Raw genomic sequence first — 21820 nt, 5'->3', positions numbered from 1 at the left:
ATGGTCCTAGATCCTGATCCGAAGGGTTACACAATAGTGCCTACTACAATAAATCCTGGTGAAGAGGCGCCTTTTGTTCTCTTTGTTTTTACTAAAGCTTCGATAAGTCTTGAAACTTTATAATTTTGCATGGATGGCCCATTTGGTTTGGGTTTGAGTTTGGTCATCACTTGTGGGTCCTAAGCATCTCCCCAAAGGGATTCTGCATGGACTATCCCTAATCATTCACACGTGTCTGAGAGCTGGTTGAACGTTGCAGTAAAAAAACTCGATAAGTTCGTCTAACATCTTGCCCCCTTTTCTATGGACAAGAAATTGTCTGATACATTTCATTCTCTCGAATTCTGTCTAATATCTTGTGATGTTTGGTTTGGTAGGCATGCCTAATTCCCCCACTCTACTTTTAACAGGCATAGAAAGAGGAGAAAGGATGGTCTGTCCTTTGCGAATGGATGAAGCAAGCTATCTTATTCTGGGAAGTCCATGGATGGTAAATGTCATTTCTGCATGGGTGCTGGAAGTCTCTAAAGCCAATAGAAGGAAGATGGTCCATTGATTCTAGTCTTCAGCTCTGAACATGGTCTCGAAGAGGGTTCTCGGGTATTAAAATACTGTACATGAGTAGATGTAAGAAAATAAGATTTAGTTATGTAAATGAGGGTTAACCAAAAGGAATAGATGAAAAAAAAAATAGGAATAGATGTGAGGGATGCATGTTGGAGTCCACCATATGGCTGAAATATCAATTGAAGTTTCAGCATCAGTTTTGAAGTTCTTGTAGACATCACTTCATTAATTGTAAAAACCAAACATTCTTACATCAATGGAATTAACTAACACCTTTATACAATCTTCAATCGTGTGTTATTATTATCCTAAGAATTAAGAAAGAAACAAGGAGCCCGTGGAAGTACGACAGAGGTAAAAATTTGGGAAAAGGCAAGGAGTATCGTAAGATAGGTTGTCCTGAGTGGACACAATAATTTGAGGTCAAATAAGAATCTCAGTCATATTCCAAATTCATGGGGGGTTTGCTCGAGAAGTTTCACCGAGATTTTTTTTCTTTTTTTTTAAAAATTGAATGCATCGGAAATTGTAAAAAATTAGCAATTGCGTCGTTTCACATGTTTGACTTGGAAAATGACTCTCCCGGCCTCGTCAATGCAATTAGTTTTAAAATTCTTACTATTTTACAATAAATATAATTAATAATGATAAATTTGAGGAAATAAAAATGGAGCCCTGCTCAAAAGGGTAAATAATTTCCCCCAAAAAGAAAAGCTAGATACAAATTAATATAAATGCTGTAACTTTTCTTTTTAACCAAAAGAGTCAAATCCAATGTTACTCTATCACCTCTCTTAAGCAAAAATAAATAAAATGATAGATAACAACAAAACACAGGTCACAACAAAACAATATGATTAAGAATCGAATCTCTATATTAAAAATCATAAGTCTGACTAAATATTCATCTACCACATAAAATAACAACAGAATAGAAACTACAACAAACAATACAATAATCGAAATATCATAACAATATTAAACCTCACCTTTACACAAATTCCTTAAAGCTCGATCGAACTTTTATCTATCACCTATACTGAGCAGAAAAAATAACATATATCAATTGAGCAGTACGATAATCAAGATATCTGAATAATACAATTAAATTTAATATTTACACTGAAATTCCTTAAAGTTCGACCTAACATTTATCACCTGTATTAAGCAAAAAAATAAAAAATAACAAATAGCAATAGAATAAATGGGCATCACAATAACAATATTTATTTTAAAGTCCATAATACACTCAACCCTAAATAAAGAATAAATATGATAAAAAATTTAATTATTTTTACCAATAAATATCGTATACATTAAATCAAACCACTATAAACACAAATATAAAAAATCAAAGAAAGTATTTTGACAATGACAAAAATAATGTGGGATTAATTACCAAGAAAATAATACACCTATAATGAACCAATAATTGGTAGAAAGAATTCCAACAAAAAAAAAAAAGAAAGAATTCGGTTATATGTATTTTGGTGGACGAAGTGTTGTCCTTATAATGAATATATGTATGAATTCAAAAGCTAAACCTAGATCAATTACAAAATAAAAACTATCTCTTGCCATATATTTTAGAACTCCTAATTTAGAAAAAAAAAAGTTTTTCCATATATTTTAGGAGACAATATTATAAATAAATTAAATAATAATTAAAAAAAGTGAAAAGACTATTTTGTCTATTGTTTAGTGTTTTAATGAAGGGCAAAGGGTTCAAATCACATTTCTAAGGGTCTTCACACTTTTAATATATTATAGATTATAGATATAGATTATAGATCTAGATATAGATTATAGATTATAGATATATATAAAAAGGAGGTTTAGAGTATGCTGATGAGGCATACTTCTAAAGCCTCCATTTCTATTTTTCTTTTTTCTCAATTTTTTGAGATTTTTTCAATTTATTTATTATATTAAAATAATTTACACCTCCCCATTTACTATTCTTTATATGGGTTGACACCCATATATTCCACACAAGAGCCTTTTTATGGCATGGCACATGCAACATGTATGTTTTTTTGCTGAATATTCTTTGAAGTCATTGTCTCTATTTCTTCCTCTAGGTGTAACCATTCCAAGATTTTGTACTTAATACTATATTTTAATTTTTTTTCAATTAAGTTGTGAGAAGGAAATGTCTATAGACTGATGAGGGGAGGGGTGTTAATTATTCGGTTAATAAGCATATTATAATAAATTTAAAAGATGTATATATGGAAGTATTGAGATGGTAGAAGAATATAAAAAGAAAGCGGAAGAAGATGTTAATTGGCATAAAATTTGGAGTAAAATGTGGATTTTAATTTACTGATTTTAGGCAAAAATTTGGACAAAGCAGTTAAAAAAATATTGGCAAAATATCAAGTAAAAAATTAGAGGTGAATATTTGCATAGATTTGTCAATCATTGCAATAATGAAGAGAATTATATTCTAACTTACAAAATATATTAAATATCAATTAAATAAAATATGAGAAAGTGCAATTTTTTAAAAAATCTCTTATGTGTTAGAATGGGTATATCTTATGTATAAAAATGAAGATCTCTTATAAAAAGTTTGCAAAACTAAATTAAAAATAAAAAATTATAACATACAAAATCAGTTCTCCTCAATAATATAATTATGTACGAAAGTATATATTATCTATATGTATATATTGCAAAAAAAGGAATAATAAACAAGTAATTTCACATATAATTAAATATGTATTTAATAATAATAATATATATATTACTCTTATATATAAATGAAGAGTTTTGATACTACTATTTTGTATTTTAGTGCCTACTTGCTATTATTATTATTATTATTATTATTATTATTATTATTATTATTATTATTAGGGAAAGGGCTCAAATATGTCACTGAACTATCAGAAATGACTCATTTATGCCATCCGTTAAAAGTTGGGCTCATTCATGCCACCACCGTTACAAAACTGGCTCATCCATGCCATTACTTTTTAACAGATGGTTTTTAAAAACAGTCTTGCCACGTGACAGCTTATTAGAGGCCACACCATTTTTTTTAATTTTTTTTTAAAAAAAATTAACTTTTTTTTATCCATTAAAAAGAATCTACGCAACTTTCTGATCCATTGAAAATTAGTTTGATCTATGCTTTTAAAATTTGATTAATTTTTCATGAATATATTCTTAAAACATTCTCGTTCGATTCATTTTTTTGTCATTTTTGACATATTGAGATTGTTTTCATATTTTACCTTTATTATTAATTATTTTTTTCTTCAAATTAATTTCAAATACAATATTAAACATCATTTAATAAATATATTATAATAAAATAACTATTTTATTTGACGGACGAGTAACTAAAAGGGAACGGAGAGAGTATACACTCCACATTTTTTATCACTTCATTTTTTATTTTTTTAAAAGATTCACGTTAACTAAAGATTTTGTCATTTTTCAGTTGAAACTGAAGGGATATATAAACATAAAATATTATTATTATATTATTAATAGTTAGCTTCTCATTTTTCCAACTCTACGTATACTATATATGTTGGCATGTTGTCACCTTTCTGTTTTTGTAATGATAAATGATGATGCATAAAGTGTTACGTACAAAAATATTGAATGCTGATTAGGGGCGGCTCAACCCTTTAGGAGAAAAGGCGGCCGCCTAAGACCCCAAATTTTGAGGGGCCTATTTTTGTTTAGTAATAATAAATTACAAATTTTAAGAAATATATTAAATACTATTTAGAGAAAAAAGAAAAATTTTATATAAAAAAATGAAATGCAAGACCTCCGTTTGATTTTTGCCTTAGGCCATAAATTTGTTTGAGCCGCCCCTGATGCTGATGATGCCATTCTATGCTTAATAAGAAAATAAAAAAAATAAAAAGTTACTTACATTCGGTTGACAAAATATTTTATGTATGCTAAGACATACTATATGCTTAATTAAAATAGCGTTTGGTTATAAATTTTAGTAGTAGATTTTTTAAAAAAAAATTCTTTAAATATTTGTTTGATCATGAAAAATTAATCAAACTTTAAAGCATAGATCAAATTAATTTTTAATGGATTAAAAAATTGGGTGGATTCTTTTTAATGGATCAAAAAAAATTTAAAAAGAAAATTATTTTATAAAAAAATAAAAAATAAAATAAAAAATAACGTGGCCCCCTAAAAAGCTATCACGTGGCAAGATTGTTTTTAAAATCCGGCTGTTAAAAAGTAATGGCATGGATGATCCAGTTTTGTAATGGCGATGACATAAATGAGTTCAACTTTTAACGGATGACATAAATAAGCCATTTCTGATAGTTCAGTGACATATTTGAGTATTTTCCCTTATTATTATTATTATTATTATTATTATTATTATTATTATTATTATTATTCATTTTTTTACTATTACTATTACTACTACTATTATTATTATCACTTTTTTTTACTATTACTATAACTATTATTATTATTATTATTATTTTCTCTACTAATATATATAATATTTAAATAAAAGTTTAGTAATACTACTAATTTGTCTTTTATTAGTACCAAACCTTTACTTTATTAGTAGTAGAACGTTACTATTATTTCTATTTCTATTCTATTCTATTTATTATTATAATATTATTTTTTACTTGATATATAAGTGAAGGTTGGGGTGACTACTAAGGGTATTTCGGTAATTTTAGTCACCCCAACGTTCACTTCTATATAGTAGTAAATAAAATGATTACACATGCATATGATTTTTCTTATATTTATTAGTTTTGTCCTCATTTTTATGGTTCAATAAAATAGTTACATATGCATATTATCTTTTTCTTATATTTATTAGTTTAATTTTGTCCTCATGTATTATTTTAATAATATTTTTATTTAGATCTTTGTAATTGAATTATACATGGTAGTATTTTTTTTATAAATATCTTTTTGATCCTTATAAATATCTTTTTGATCCTTTTTTATCTTTTTGATCCTTATTATGTTAACATCGGTTCATTGTATTGCATTTCATTTCTTTTACTCCCATACTAAACAATTACAACAAGTAGGAAATAATCTTTTGCAAAGTTGGATCTCTTTTGCACATTAGTGTTGTCAGCACGGGCACAGGTATCTAGTGTGTGTGTGTGTGTGTATATATATATATATATATTAGTGATAAGGGTAAAGTTGAAAAAAAGTGGTTAATTATCTCATGATCTCTTAAACATGTAAGCTATTTTGAGACAAATTTTTTTAGCTAACATATTAACTATTTTGAGACGGAGAAAGTAAAATTTTGCTAAGAATTTTCTCATAATCATTAAGTTTTAAGAGTTGCACGCCAAATTTTGGCACTTCCAGTAAGTATATTTAAAGGAAAAGGTGTTCCGTCGTGCTTAAATTCTAGTCTGCCTCTGATTAACTAAGTGTATAAAACTAGTGTAATTTTTTTAATTCCTTATATTTTATCCAATCAATGTGAGAGATAGAATAGGAGAGTTATTTAAAGGGATCGATTATCTCCTTTCCCGCGTTAGATATAATGCAATTTAGGTAAAAAGTTTCAATTTTAATAATATATGGTTTCCTTAAGGTTGGAGTTAATTAAATTGAGATCTCATTATAAATTAGTAAGATCATCTTAAAAATTAAAATAGGTATTGAGATTACGTAATTGTTTATGAATGCAATTAAGGTAATTAATAACAAAAACTGACAAATTCCTTTCTGTAAAGATTTGAATGAATTAAATTTGAAATCTCTTTGTCAGTTAACCATATATTTTAATTTTAGACTCAAAATTTGAGGTCTCTATATTAAGTATGAGTATTATTATTATTATTATCTGTAAAAGGTCTATACATTTTAGTCTATTATATAATAGGTATAGCATTTATTTTACCTGTTTCTTTACCATATAGATGAATCAAAGCCAAATAAGTTCTTAGTTATGCCTTCATGTGTTGTTCCCCTTCGTGTATGATGACTGCTCACATCTTCAGCGAAGAATAACTAGACTTGTAGTATTTTCAAGAAATAATGACAAGAATCCTACAGATTCTGACAACCTTTTGCCGGCTCTAACTCTTTCAACTCTTTGATTCAGGAATTTCTCTTTTTTTGATTATTTACCATGATTATTTGTTTTATCAAAAGGATTTGATAAGTTCTTTGAATTGTTCTTGTGCTATTTGTTTGTGGGGTATTTTATTATTTTTCAGTAGAAGGCTAGTAGTAAATAGTTTCACGTCATGTCTCTTCTGGTAGTAGTATTAGTATATATTTTTCTTTTCTACTTGTTGTATCGTATACCTCTGTTTTCTTACTTGCTACTATTGTTATTGCTTATGTCATCATAAATACCCTCGTGTTTTTGCTTTCCTTGCCGAGGATTTATGGGAAACAAATTTTCTACTTGCCAAGGTAGGGGTTACGTATGTTGTTGTTGAAGAAGAAACATGTAGAAAGGGTAAAATTGAATGCCACTATCATTTTGGCTGAAAATGCAGTGTAAAATTGAATTCCTGGATTTGTTTTGACAAAAGGGTCTTAATTATATGAGGAATGACGAATGGACAACACACTGGAATTAGATTTCTATTTGTGCATGTCTACACCATATACCACAACTCATATTTATGTATTCAAAACATTCGAGTCATTTGTTGTTCTTCCCTTTTCACATAGCATTGAAATTCGAATGTTTTCCTTTTCAGCACCGCAAGCCTGCTGAGTTCTGGAATCGTTTTGTATGAGTTAGCAGGTATGTCATTCCATAGCTGTTGTATTCAACCAAATATTGCTGCCAAACTTTGGTCCATTCGTGTATATTCTCCCTAAATGGAGTACTGATCATGTGGGTTCTTAACATATGTATACATTTGACATAATATCCCGTCTATCAGCAGCACCTATAGTCAAGGGTCTATCGGAAACAATATCTCTACCTCCGTCCCTAGACCTCATTTGTGCGATTACACTGGGTATATGTTGCTGTTGTTGTTGCACCAATAGCAGCTACTGATGCTGAATTCTCTAATGCTGCATTATGAATAAAACCTATCCTTCTTTTTCCATTTATCTTCATGCTCTACATAAAGCGCATAAAAATTATTGCAGTCGTTGTGATTCTAGAGTTCGTGCTCTTAATTACTTGAGGTGAATAAGGAAAAGAAATAGCGATTTTGTGAATTGAGGTTCAGATTTGAAACTCCACAAATGCAAAAAAGCACTTGGTGATTCTTCATATCTATTCAATTTTTGTTGAACAAATGGTACATGAACTATTGGAAAGGTAGCTATCCCGTGAAATCCATCAAGGTACATGCAAGTTGGTGTGGCGCCTTACTCTTTCAATACATTTAGGAACCAAAAATAAATAGAAATACTATTACAAGGTTTAATTCAACCTTAGTGAAAGAATACATCAATGAGAAGTTAACTCAGTAAGCTTAATGAGCTTTCCCCTGCACGGAATGAAAGTGTGGATGACCTGACATCAAATATAAGATTGTTATTATACACACAATCTCCATACAACAGAAACAACATACCCGATGTATATTCGGGCAAAATATATGCAAACCATACCTCTACCTCATAGACGAGAAGAAAATGGTAGCACCAATCGTCACTAAATACTTCATAAGACATAAAACAGCCAATACTTACAAAACCAAATGAAGCAAAAGAAGTTCATTGTCTTGATCACCAACAAGTAAAAGAAATGTTTACAATTGGAGATTCAAAAAGTTACAAAAGAAAGAAGCAAACTTTCTATAACACGTATCAAAGGGGGAAAGAATAAGAGTAAAACCAGTAAGTATACGAGAAGTATGAACACTATAGTCAATGAAAAAAATATGAATTGTAGTTTGGCCATTTAGCATCCATCACTCCAACAGAGAATCAGGACTTGCATGAAGGTTGAAAGGTTTGCCTATCCAGTCTTTCAAGATTGTGATTTGACACTCTTTCATAAGAATGTCTTCAACGAGGGTATCTACCTTCTTTTTCAACATGTTGATCTCATAATTCAACAACATGTTCATCTCACTGTAGCTCTTAACTTCCTCCCACATGAAATCCCTCTCCTAAAACACTTTTGGTAGTATCCCCTTCACAACGCCGAGTTCCTTCATGCATTCTTGCAAATCATTTGTGAGATGGTTGATATTTTTGTCCTTTTTTAGCACCTGCCAAAATCAACCGTAAACCATGAAAAATAAGAAAGACACAAAGATCACCAATAACATTTCATCAGAAATTCAAAACAAACTCATAGCTTAGAAGTTCAACCAAATCATGAATCCATTTTAACTATTAAAATTCACAGTAGATAACTCATGAGCTTGTCCAAGAATTATGTCAGATGAACGAGCAAACTTACTGAAACCCCTTCGGGTAACTTTACCACATCAGAGCACAATCAGATCAATGGTTTTGAGGATATCACAAAGTTTATGATGTTCTTGGTTGGTCCAAGTGATTACACATTAAGGCGATCAAACATGTCGCAGAAGACTACCACATGCCAGTAACTCATGTATACAAGTTTATACAGAAAACCGTTAACTTCAGATGGAACAAAGATGAACCTAAATGAAGATGAGGTATCCAAAGTTGAAAAATAAAAATAATTCCATTGTAATGAGATCTTAACATTGCCTGCTTACCTGAAGCTCGAGATATTTCAACTTGGGTGTGGCACAAGAAAGAGCATCCAGCCCATCTTGCACTTCACATTTGAGAATGTCGTTACCTCTAACTGCTGCGGCTAGATCAGCATGAAGTTTTTTTATGTCCATCTCCTCATAATAGAGCTTCTCCCTTAGTACAGTTGTCAGCAAAGTCTCTGATTTAAGCTCTTTAACCTTTTCCTGGTAGTTTTCCCGGACATAAACTCTATTGTCTTGAGCTACTCGATATTCCTCTTGTAACTGAGTGAGCTGCTGCCTTAGATTTTGATTCTCCTCTGACACTTGCTCTATTCTGTTACACAAATCTTCAAGTTGTTTCTCCGAAAATGACATCTTTATTATATTATCTACTTCCTTCTCATTAAATGAAGTGACTTCCCTTTGCAGAGAGACATTCTGCTCTTCAAGCTCCCTCACCCTTTCACGGAGTCTATGTTGTTCAATTTGGTATTTCTCAAGTTTTAGAGACCAATCGCTGGATCTTCTATCCAACTCATTTTCCAGTACTGATTGTAACTCATTCTTTTCTGTCTCCAATCTTCGTGTCTGTGAATCTAGTTTTGTCTGTAATATGCTGGCTTCTTCCTTAGCAGAAGCCCTTTCAGCAACTTGATTCCGTAGCATGCTTGAAACTTCAGAAGCCATTTGTACCTTCTCCTTTGTCAATCTTCTAATAGTCCAAATCAACACTGGAACCCTAAGGTCTCTGCCGTGAAGAAACATTTGTCATTACTTTGGACAAGAAAATGCAATTTAAAACATCAGTTTAGGTGTGAAAAAGGAATCTACAGCAAAATGATATGCATACCGGCTTGAATCACGACCAGATTTTTTAGGATAAACTTTCTTACTGAGACCATAGGGGGATTTGCTTAGATCCGTGAAATTCTTTTTTCCTGACCCACTGTCATAGAAGGATCCAGATAACAATAAAACACTCCTCCAAGAAGAAACTTCCTTGGACTTTAATGATGGTGAAGGGGTCTTGTTTGCATCATTAGTTGATGATTGAAAAAAGAAGAAGTTGTTCTTCATCATCTCTATGTATGGAGACTGTACATGAATCAAACTAGTGTCCATGAGATTTCAAAGGACAAAGCAAAACACTCATAAACAGCCACTCACAAATCATCATCCATTCATGAAAATATTGCAAGCTAACTAAATACTATGAGACAAAGAAAAACATCTCTCTTTCTACATGCTTCTTCTTCAACAACAACATACGTAACCCCTACCTTGGCAAGTAGAAAATTTGTTTCCCGTAAATCCACAGCAAGGAAAGCAAAAACACAAGGATATTTATGAAGACATAAGTAGTAACAACAGTAGTAAGTAAGAAAATAGAGGTATACGTTACAATAAGTAGAAAAGAAAAATATATACTAATACTACTACCAGAAGAGACATGACGCGAAACTATTTACTACTAGCCTTCTATTGAAAATTAATAAAATACCCCACAAACAAATAGCATAAGAACAATTCAAAGAACTTATCAAATCCTTATGATAAGACAAATAATCATGGTAAATAATAAAAAAAAACAGAGAAATTACTGAATCAAAGAGTTGAAAGAGTAAGAGCCAACAAAAGGTTGTCAGAATCTGTAAGATTCTTGTCATTTTTTCTTGAAAAATGCTGCAAGTCTAGTTATTCTTGGCTAAAGATGTAAGTAGTAAAATCAACATACACGAAGGGGAACAACACACAGAGGCATAACTAAGAACTTATTTGGCTTTGATTCATCTATATAGTAAAGAAACAGGTAAAATAAATGTTATATCTATTATATAATAAACTAAAATGTATAGACCTTTTACAAATACTAATAAATATAATACTCATACTTAGTATAGAGACCTCAAATTTTGAGTCCAAAATTAAAATATATGGTTAACTAATAAAGAGATCTCAAATTTAATTCATTCAAATCTTTAAAGAATGGAATTTGTCAGTTTTTGTTATTAATTATCTTAATTGCATGCATAAACAATTACGTAATCTCTATACCTATTTTAAATTTTTAAAATTATCTTACTAATTTATAATGAGATCTCAATTTAATTAATTCCAACCTTAAGGAAACCATATATTATTAAAATTGAAACTTTTTACCTAAATTGCATTATATCTAACGCGGGAAAGGAGATAATGGATCTCTTTAAATAACTCTCCTATTCTATCTCTCACATTGATTGGATAAAATATAAGGAATTAAAAAAATTGCACTAGTTTTATACACCTAGTTAATCAGAGGCAGACTAGAATTTAAGCATGACGGAACACCTTTCCTTTAAATATACTTACAGGAAGTGCCAAAATTCGGCGTGCAACTCTTAAATCTTAATGATTATGAGAAAATTCTTAGCAAAATTTTACTTTCTCCGTCTCAAAATAGTTGATATGTTAGCTAAAAAAATGTCTCAAAATAGCTTACATGCTTAAGAGATCATGAGATAATTAACCACTTTTTTTCAACTTTACCCTTATCACTAATATATATATATATACATATACACACTAGATACCTGTACCCGTACAAGGCACGGGCATTTTGACAACGCTAATGTGCAAAAGAGATCCAACTTTGCAGAAGATTATTTCCTACTTGTTGTAATTGTTTAGTATAGGAGTAAAAGAAAATAAATGCAGTACAATGAACCAACGTTAACATGATATATACATTCAGTGTGGAACGCAATTGAGCTTGCTAGACTAGTCCAACCAATACAAAAGTGATTATATAAGTGGATAAAAATCTAGATAGATTGTTGCAACTATAGTTGGTGACACGTCATTCGTTTGGACATTCCTGTAAAAATACATGATGCACATCTCAATTGAAAAATTGTACTGCATTTCTTTTCTTTTACTCCTACACTAAACAATTACAAGAAGTAGGAAATAATCTTTTGCAAAGTTGGATCTCTTTTGCACATTAGTGTTGTCAAAATTCCCGTGCAAGGTATCTAGTGTGTGTATATATATATATATTAGTGATAAGGGTAAAGTTGGAAAAAAGTGGTTAATAATCTCATGATCTCTTAAACATGTAAGCTATTTTGAGACATTTTTTTAGCTAACATATTAACTATTTTGAGACAGAGAAAGTTAAATTTTGCTAAGAATTTTCTCATAATCATTAAGTTTTAAGAGTTACACGCCAAATTTTGGCACTTCCAGTAAGTATATTTAAAGGTAAAGGTGTTCCGTCGTGCTTAAATTCTAGTCTGCCTCTGATTAACTAGGTGTATAAAACTAGTGTAATTTTTTTAATTCCTTATATTTTATCCAATCAATGTGAGAGATAGAATATGAGAGTTATTTAAAGGGACCGATTATCTCCTTTCCCGCGTTAGATATAATGTAATTTAGGTAAAAAGTTTCAATTTAATAATATATGGTTTCCTTAAAGTTGGAATTAATTAAATTGAGATCTCATTATTAATTAGTAAGATCATCTTAAAAATCAAAATAGGTATAGAGATTACATAATTGTGTATGCATGCAATTAAGGTAATTAATAACAAAAACTGACAAATTCCTTTCTTTAAAGATTTGAATGAATTAAATTTGACATCTCTTTATTAGTTAACCATATATTTTAATTTTGGACTCAAAATTTGAGGTCTCTATATTAAGTATGAGTATTATTATTATTAGTATCTTTAAAAGGTCTATACATTTTAGTCTATTATATATAATAGGTATAACATTTATTTTACCTGTTTCTTTACCATATAGATGAATCAAAGCCAAATAAGTTCTTAGTTATGCCTTCGGGTATTGTTCCCCTTCATGTATGTTGATTTGACTGCTCACATCTTTAGCCAAGAATAACTAGACCTGCAGCATTATCAAGAAAAAATGACAAGAATCCTACAGATTCTGACAACCTTTTGCCGGCTCTTACTCTTTCAACTCTTTGATTAAGTAATTTCTCTTTTTTTTTTTTATTATTTACCCTGATTATTTGTTTTATCAGAAGGATTTGATAAGTTCTTTGAATTGTTCTTGTGCTATTTGTTTATGGGGTATTTTATTAATTTTCAGTAGAAGGCTAGCAGTAAATAGTTTCGCGTCATGTCTCTTCTGGTAGTAGTATTAGTATATATTTTCTTTTCTACTTGTTGCATCGTATACCTCTGTTTTCTTACTTGCTACTGTTGTTACTGCTTATGTCTTCATAAATATCCTTGTGTTTTTGCTTTCCTTGCCGAGGATTTATGGGAAACAAATTTTCTACTTGCCAAGGTAGGGGTTACGTTTGTTGTTGTTGAAGAAGAAGCATGTAGAAAGAGAGATGTTTTGCTTTCTTCACGGCATAGACCTTAGCGTTCCAGTGTTGATTCAGACTATTAGAAGATTGACAAAGGAGAAGGTACAAATGGCTTCTGAAGTTTCAAGCATGCTACGGAATCAAGTTGCTGAAGAAGAACCAGCATATTATAGGTAGAACTAGATTCACGGACACGAAGATTGGAGACAGAAAAGAATGAGTTACAATCAGTACTGGAAAAGAAGTTGGATAGAAGATCCAGCGATTGGTCTCTAAAACTTGAGAAATACCAAATTGAACAACATAGACTCCGTGAAAGGGCGAGGGATCTTGCAAAGCAGAATGTCTCTCAACAAAGGGAAGTCTTTTCATTTAATGAGAAGGAAGTAGATAATAGAATCAACATGTCATTTTTGGAGAAACACCTTGAAGATTTGTCTAACAGAATAGAGCAAGTGTCAGAGGAGAATCAAAATCTAAGACAACAACTCACTCAGTTACAAGAGGAATATCGAGTAGCTCAAGACAATATAGATTATATCCGGGAAAACTACCAGGAAAAGGTTAAAGAGCTTAAATCGGAGACTTTGCTGACAACTTTGCTAAGGGAGAAGCTCTATTTGAGGAGATGGACATAAAGCAACTTCAGTCTGATCTAGACGCAACAGTTAGAGGTAACGACATTCTCAAATGTGAAGTGCGAAATGTGCTGGACGCTCTTTCTTGTGCCACACCCAAGTTGAAATATCTCGAGCTTCAGGTAATTAGGCAATGTTAAGATCTCGTTGCAACGGAATAGTTTTTATTTTTCAACTTTGGATACCTCATCTTCATATATGATAGCCTGTTCGCATGTTACTCTCTCTGCATTAGCTTTCTACTTCTGTTTGATTTTAGGTTCATCTTTGTTCCATCTGAAGTTCACGGTTTTCTTTATGAACTTGTATACATGAGTTGCTGGCATGTGGTAGTCTTCTGCGACATGTCTGATCGCCTTAATGTGTAATCACTTGGACCAACCAAGAACATGATAAACTTTGTGATATCCTCACGCCCATTGATCTGATTGTGCTCTGATGTGGTAAAGTTACCCGAAGGGTTTCAGTAAGTTTGCTTGTTCATCTGACTTAATTCTTGGACAAGCTCACGAGTTATCTACTGTGAATTTTAACAGTTAAAAAGGATTCATGATTAGGTTGAATTTCTAGGCTATGAGTTTGTTTTGAATTTCTGATGAAATATTATTGGTGATCTTTGTGTCTTTCTTGTTTTTCATGGTTTACAGTTGATTCCGGCAGGTGCTAAAACAGGATGAAAATATCAACCAGCTCACAAATAATTTGCAAGAATGCATGACGGAACTTGGCGTTGTGAAGGGGATACTACCAAAAGTGTTTTAGGAGAGGGATCTTATGTGGGAGGAAGTTAAGAGCTATAGTGAGATGAACATGCTGTTGAATTATGAGATCAACATGTTGAATAAGTAGGTAGATACCCTCGATGAAGACATTTTTTTGAAAAAGGGTCAAATCACAATCTTGAAAGACTGGATAGGCAAACCTTTCGACCTTCTTGCAAGTCCTGATTCTCTGTTGGAGTGATGGATGCTAAATGGCCAAACTACAATTCATATTTTGTTCATTGACTATAATGTTCATACTTCTCGTATACTTACTGGTTTTACTCTTATTCTTTCCCCCCTTTGATACTTGTTAAATAGAAAGTTTGCTTCTTTCTTTTGCAACCTTTTTGAATCTCCAATTGTAAACATTTCTTTTACTTGCTGGTGATCAAGACAATGAACTTCTTTTGCTTCATTTGGTTTTGTAAGTATTGGCTATTTTTTGTCTTATGAAGTATTTAGTGAGGATTGGTGCTACCATTTTCTTCTCGTCTATGAGGTAGAGGTATAGTTTGCATATATTCTGCCCGAATGTACATCGGGTATGTTGTTGCTGTTGTATGGAGATTGTGTGTATAATAACAATCGTGTATTTGATGTTGGGTCATCCACACTTTCATTCGTTGCAAGGGAAAGCTCATTAAGCTTACTGAGTTAACTTCTCATTGATGTATTCTTTCACTAAGGTTGAATTAAACCGTGCAATAGTATTTATATTTATTTTTGGTTCCTAAATGTATTGAAAGAGTAAGGCGCCACACTAACTTGCATGTACCTTGATGGATTTCACGGGATAGCTACCTTTCCAATAGTATATGTACCATTTGTTCAACAAAAATTGAATAGATATGAAGAGTCACCAAGTGCTTTTTTGCATTTGTAGAGTTTCAAATCCGAACCTCAATTCACAAAATCGCTATTTCTTTTCCTTATTCACCTCAAGTAATTAAGAGCACAAAATCTAGGATCACAACGACTGCAATAATTTTTATGCCCTTTATGTAGAGCATAAAGATAAATGGAAAAAGAAGGATAGGTTTTATTCATAATGCAGCATGAGAGAATTCAGCATCAGTAGCTGCTATTGATGCAACAACAACAGCAACATATAGCTAATGTAATCGCACAAATGAGGTCTAGGGACGGAGATATTGTTTTCGATAGACCCTCGACTATAGGTGCTGCTGATTGATGGGATATTATGTCAAATGTATACATATGTTAAGAACCCACATGATCAGTGCTCCATTTAGGGAGAATATACACGAATGGACCAAAGTTTGGCAGCAATATTTGGTTGAATGCAACAGCTATGGAATGACATACCTGCTAACTCATACAGAACGATTCCATAACTCAGCACCAAAGTAAGGCAGAAAATTTTAGGCAGTATAGCAAGTAAATATTATTTCTAAAATAAACATCAATTAGCCCCATGGTAGAAAAGCCACACCTACTTCATCCTATACTAAGTTACTAAGTCCTACAACGACAGGTGAAACGATGAAGACAGAAGACCATAATTCCTGTTGTACTATTTCCAAGAGAAAACATTCGCATACAAGCAAGTTGGAAAACTAAGCGCATGACTTCTCTACAATGTACGCTATACTCTCTTCATTTTGGGATGTGGAAAATATTTGACCTTATTAACTAGATTCGTCTATGTTGATTCCAAAAAAAAAAGTTCTAGGCCTTTTGAGATTGCTTTATTCCATATAGTATTGGTCTCTCATACCTTTGTACACCTACAATCATCATGTTGCAGGTCCAGCGCATGTGCTACTAGCACCAAAAATCAAAATTAATATCTTAAACATTATGTATACTCCAAATCATCATACAAAATGGAGCCACCAGAGCTTTCATGTCTAATGAATTTTTCATTTTTCATAAAATGGAAAAAGTACCTAAACAACCAATCTCGATTAAGTACTACAACTCTAATGAATCTTATAAGATGGAGAAAGTTACCTATACACAATCAATCTCCACTGAAATTAGTGTATCTGAAGTTCTCTGTTGCATTGGTTAACCTCTCAATGCCTCCTGAAAGTCATATTGGTTATCCAAAGAGAACAAACAAAAGTACAGAAGTGTTTATCTTGGTAATATCCACCTACCATTTGAATCAAGCAAGCTACCAGTATCTGTTGCTAAAAAGCGAGTCCTGGAGTAGCTCTATGATATATCTGGACATGGTCAAAACGGATATAAATTATGCCTGATTAGCATCATACCAGCTCATTTTAATACCTAAAACTTTAAAAGAAGAAAAGCACAGAATCTAGAGATGCCGTGAAATTACAGAGAAACTGGGAAGAGGAAGACACGTACCAGAACTATTAGTGAAATCAGCAGTCAAGTCTGAGAAACCAAAATTTTGAGGCATCTCCCCAAGAAATCCAAATGAAGTAGTGTCAGCATCCAGAAGAGGTTCATTAAGAGGCTGCGTGTTAGACTCCACACTACTAAATGACGAAACAGATGTATCACCCATTGCAGAACGTGACTCCAAGTAACTGCCATGAGGACTAAAGGCAAACGGAGAATTCCCACCATAGACAGGTTCTTTCTTAATAATCCTCCCATCTATTGTTTGTCTCAACCTCATGTTAGAGGGCTAGTCCAAAAACATATTAAGAGGAACATCAATTTTTCTACTTTGAGAAGGAATATCAACTGCTGTTTGTATGCAAGAGAGAATAGATGAGCTGTTGTTACTAAATGCATTGGGTCTATCAGCACGTACAGGTTCATGCATTATGCCATTGGGTTTTGCAGCAGTTCCAACATTTTCAGCAGCACCACAAGTTGAATTTTGATGCACTGCAGTAAGGAATAAACATTAACTTGAGACAACAACACAAGGTTCTAGCAAGAACAAAGATAACAAGCAAATAGAAGGCAATAGAGATAAGGATAAGTCTAGACGAGCTTAGGGACAGGCTCCAAACTGAACACAGTGCTCGTCATTCTTGTTGCAGATAAGATCAGACAACTAATTATTTTGACGTTAAGAGTTTCTTGTAGAGGGTGCTGAATCCATTTTGCAACTTTGGAGGCCTTGTAAAGCACAGAGAGGCTCATTTTGGTAAAATCATTAGCAATATTCATAAGTATATCTATTTCCGCATGAATCATCAAAGTAACTGCTCAAAAGTTCATCGTTCCTCCGCTGTTGCATGTCATTCTTAATAAACTTTGTTGTCGAATCAAACAAATGTGTTTTTCTCACACAAATAGCCTAGTGCTTTTTGAGGAAAATTGGTGAAGTTCAGTGGGTTTTCTATTTTGACACACAAATAGCCCCGTTTGTATTCTCGGAGTCTGACAGCAAAGGAATCAAACTGGCTTGGGGCTACAACATCAGCTGCCGTGATAATCCTTGGTAGTTCATTTCCTACATATATCTGTCTCCTTTTCTGACTCGTATTGTGAAATAATTTCTTATTTCTTTGTGGTAAGTAATGAATTCAGTAGCTTTTCATTCAATCAGATTGGAACTTGGGATCTTGCTTGTATGGTTTTAAGCTTCTGAAAAGTCGAGTCATCGTACTTTTTGTTGCCGGTACATCTCGGGTGTTCCTGATCTGTTTTGGAGTTCATTACTGGTTTGTTATCCATAATCAAGTCTTCTTATACTTGTGTCATATGCATCCCTTTTAATATTATTTGTTGAATAGAAACTTCTAATCTTTTGTTATAAAAAAAAAAATCTTCTAATCTTTTACTGCAACAATTTTGTTTCAGGTACTTTGGACATTGTATCAGTTATGCAGTTGTAGCATCTGTGCTGTTGGGTGCTGCTGTTTTACGGCATTTATCAGTTACAGACCCATTAGCAGCTAGACGAGATGCCTTGCAGAGCACAGTTATCCGCCTTAGAGAAGGTTTCCATAGAAAAGACCAAAATAGCTCCGCAAGCTCTTCTGAGGGGTGTGGCTCAAGTGTCAAACGCAGTAGTAGTGCTGATGTTGGTCATCTTGGTAATGCAATTGTGCCTTGCACTGGTGATGGCAGTACCTGGAATAACATTGAGGGTATTAATAGTGATAAGAGCATAGACAGTGGAAGACCAAGTCTAGCTCTACGTAGTAGTTCCTGTCGTTCAGTGGTTCAAGAGCCCGAAATAGGATCATCAGATGTTGACAGAAATTTAGAGCATAATAGTTCATTGGTTGTTTGTTCTAGCAGTGACCTTGAAAGCCAAGGTGATTCTAGTACATCCAGTTGTTCAACAGATACTGGACTTGAATTTGGCACTTGCATTTCAAGAAAAGTTGAGTTATCCCAGGATTACATCTATGTTAAAGCGGAAAGGAAGACACACTGATCGTGAATTAGCTATTTTATTGCAAGATAAAGGGCTTGATCCTAATTTTGCAGTGATGCTGAAGGAGAATGGATTGGACCCAATGATTCTAGCCTTGTTGCAGAGAAGTAGTTTGGACGCTGATCGAGAACATCACGATAGTAACCCTCCTGTCACTGATTCAAATGATGTTGAGGATGTGTTACCTAATCATATTTCATTCTTGGAAGAACTTAGACTCCAAGGATTAGGAAAGTGGCTTCAACGTTGTAGAGTAATGTTGCATCATGTAGTAGGAACTCCAGAGCGAGCTTGGCTTCTTTTCAGTTTAATCTTCATTCTTGAAACCGTCGTTATGGCTATATTCCGACCAAAGACAATAAAAATTTTGAATGCTACACACCAACAGGTAAGAAATGCATTAGTATTTTTAAAGTTCAGTTTAGTGTATTTGGAGTACGGTGCAGCTAAAATGTACTCCATACGGTTGTATTTTCCATGTTCTAACAAAATTTTATGAACGACTTTCTGTAGTTTGAATTTGGCATCGCGGTTCTCCTTTTGTCTCCTGTTGTCTGTTCTATTTTGGCTTTCCTACGGTCGCTGCAGGCTGAAGATTTGTCCATGACTTCAAAGCCTCGGAAGGTATTTACATTTTTGGTTCTTTGCCTGCGATTATCTGTTTTTAGTTGTTTTTTCTCCCAAGTATCTTGTTGCTATTTGAAGTTTTGGTTGTGATAACTTTACGCCATTGTTACAGGTGAAACTTTGTCATTTCATCAGTTACTTGCCTGGAAATCTTGTTTTCAAGTGTATCATTGTCTCTGTGCAGTTTTCTAATGTTTGTTGATTGTGATTTCCAAAGCTCTCGTATATTTTGATGCTACCTACGTTGGTTTCTATGCTTCTTTTCTTTTCCAAGAGTGATTGTCTTTAGGTTCTGGGTTTCCAGCACTAGTCCAGGCTCTTCTCCCTCTTTCTCTCTTGCATTCTAAAAATTAATCTTAATTTTTCATGCGTTCACCTGTGATGTGAGGGACAATGTTTTGTTCTATGGTGCACAAGAATGTTTAGGCCACGAGAAACCCAGACTAAAGTTTTTTGTGCCAGCCAAGTTTTTGAATTCAGTTAAGAGGGCATGTTCTGCTTGTTTAGCTATGCTGGACCTTAAAACAGTTGAATTATAGCTCTAACTCCAAATAGGTGTTCGAGATTCACTTTAGCATAATACTTTCTGAAGGCAGTCTGACCTGTTGTCTCCTTGCATTAGATGCTCAATGTTTCTACTTTCAATTTTTGGGTAAAATTTTCTACATTGTTTCAGTATGGCTTTATCACTTAGATGCTGAGCACTTGTGCTGGTCTGCTGCTTTCATTCTTAAGGTAAATCCTTCTTGTATTATTAATTTTGTGTCTCAATCACTGTCAAGTTACAGAAGCAACTTATATTGAATATATTCTATTAAAACATACTCATTGCGAACATTTAGATTAGTGTGAAGAAGTTTCCTTTAGGCGCACGAAGTCAAGTTTGTGATTGTCACGATCCAAATCTCTCTAAGCCGTGATGACCCCTAACTCTACCCGTCAAGTGAACCAATTTAAAAGTAATCTAGAATTGACCACATTATCAAGACATTATGGCGGCAATGAAGTACAATAGAATAATGGGAAAAGACAAAATCACCCCTAATCTTATACATCTGAACTTTAGCACTTCAACTTTACAAACATTTTGATAGCCCTAAACAACTTTCAAGTGAATCAAATACCACCCTAACACCATAATACCATTCTCACAATGGAGAGTGCATTACACATGTGCCATATCATTGTCGTGTCAGCACCACATCATTGCCACGTAAGAGCCACATCAATTTTTTTTTAAAGGGAACCCCACTAATATGTATATTATGTATTAAAAAAAATAGAAAATAGAAAAGGTAACCCACGCCATTCCCCCACTTCCTCCTTCTTCAAACCCCCCCTCCACCTCCAATGTAACGCCCTGTATTTCGGGCTACAATATAGACCATGATTCCGATGCGTTGGTAATCCTGAAGCCATAAATCCATGCCAATATGGCATGTTAATTATTTGCGTAGTATGTGAATCCATTCAAGCTTGAATTTAGACCATAGAGGTCCTTTGACTCAAGGACGAGTTGAAAACTACTTCGATCGATTAAGTTTAAGTGGACATTATAATTTGTGTCAACTTCTATCGACCATGACTCTTTGTATATGTCGAATTAGAGAGCCTACTGTGTGTAAAATGATAGTTTTTCGAGTTAGCTTTCCAACGATACCAATTTTGCTAAAATTCGGCACCGGAGCAAGAAGTTATGACTTTTCAAAGTAGAATGCGTCGCCTAACCAATCGCACATGGCCACGGGAAAGTATATGCGATAGCATATGTGGCGCCTATGTAAATATAGGCGATAGCATATGCGGCGCATATCTTATGGTTTCAAGTGACTTAAACACTCCGTTTTTGGGGCAAAATGGTCCTTTTCCTACCCTTATTCAGCAATAAACACGAAATTCAATCCCCAATTCTCCAAAATACA

At 33.0% G+C, this 21820-nt stretch overlaps 2 long non-coding RNA genes across 2 annotated transcripts; both read left to right on the top strand.

Moving 5' to 3' along the window:
- Positions 1-6: 6 nt before the first annotated feature.
- Positions 7-844, top strand: LOC124891047. The gene is made up of 2 exons (XR_007049502.1): positions 7-275; positions 411-844. It is a non-coding gene; the product is annotated as an uncharacterized LOC124891047 (long non-coding RNA).
- Positions 845-18298: 17454 nt separating this feature from the next.
- Positions 18299-18834, top strand: LOC124891046. The gene is made up of 3 exons (XR_007049501.1): positions 18299-18326; positions 18435-18549; positions 18689-18834. It is a non-coding gene; the product is annotated as an uncharacterized LOC124891046 (long non-coding RNA).
- The last annotated feature ends 2986 nt before the right edge of the window (positions 18835-21820 follow it).

This window comes from Capsicum annuum, unplaced genomic scaffold, assembly GCF_002878395.1.
Source record: "Capsicum annuum cultivar UCD-10X-F1 unplaced genomic scaffold, UCD10Xv1.1 ctg2957, whole genome shotgun sequence".
Lineage (NCBI taxonomy): Eukaryota > Viridiplantae > Streptophyta > Magnoliopsida > Solanales > Solanaceae > Capsicum > Capsicum annuum.
The sequence above is the reverse complement of the archived record's forward strand: the minus strand, read 5'-3'. Positions and strand labels throughout refer to the sequence as shown.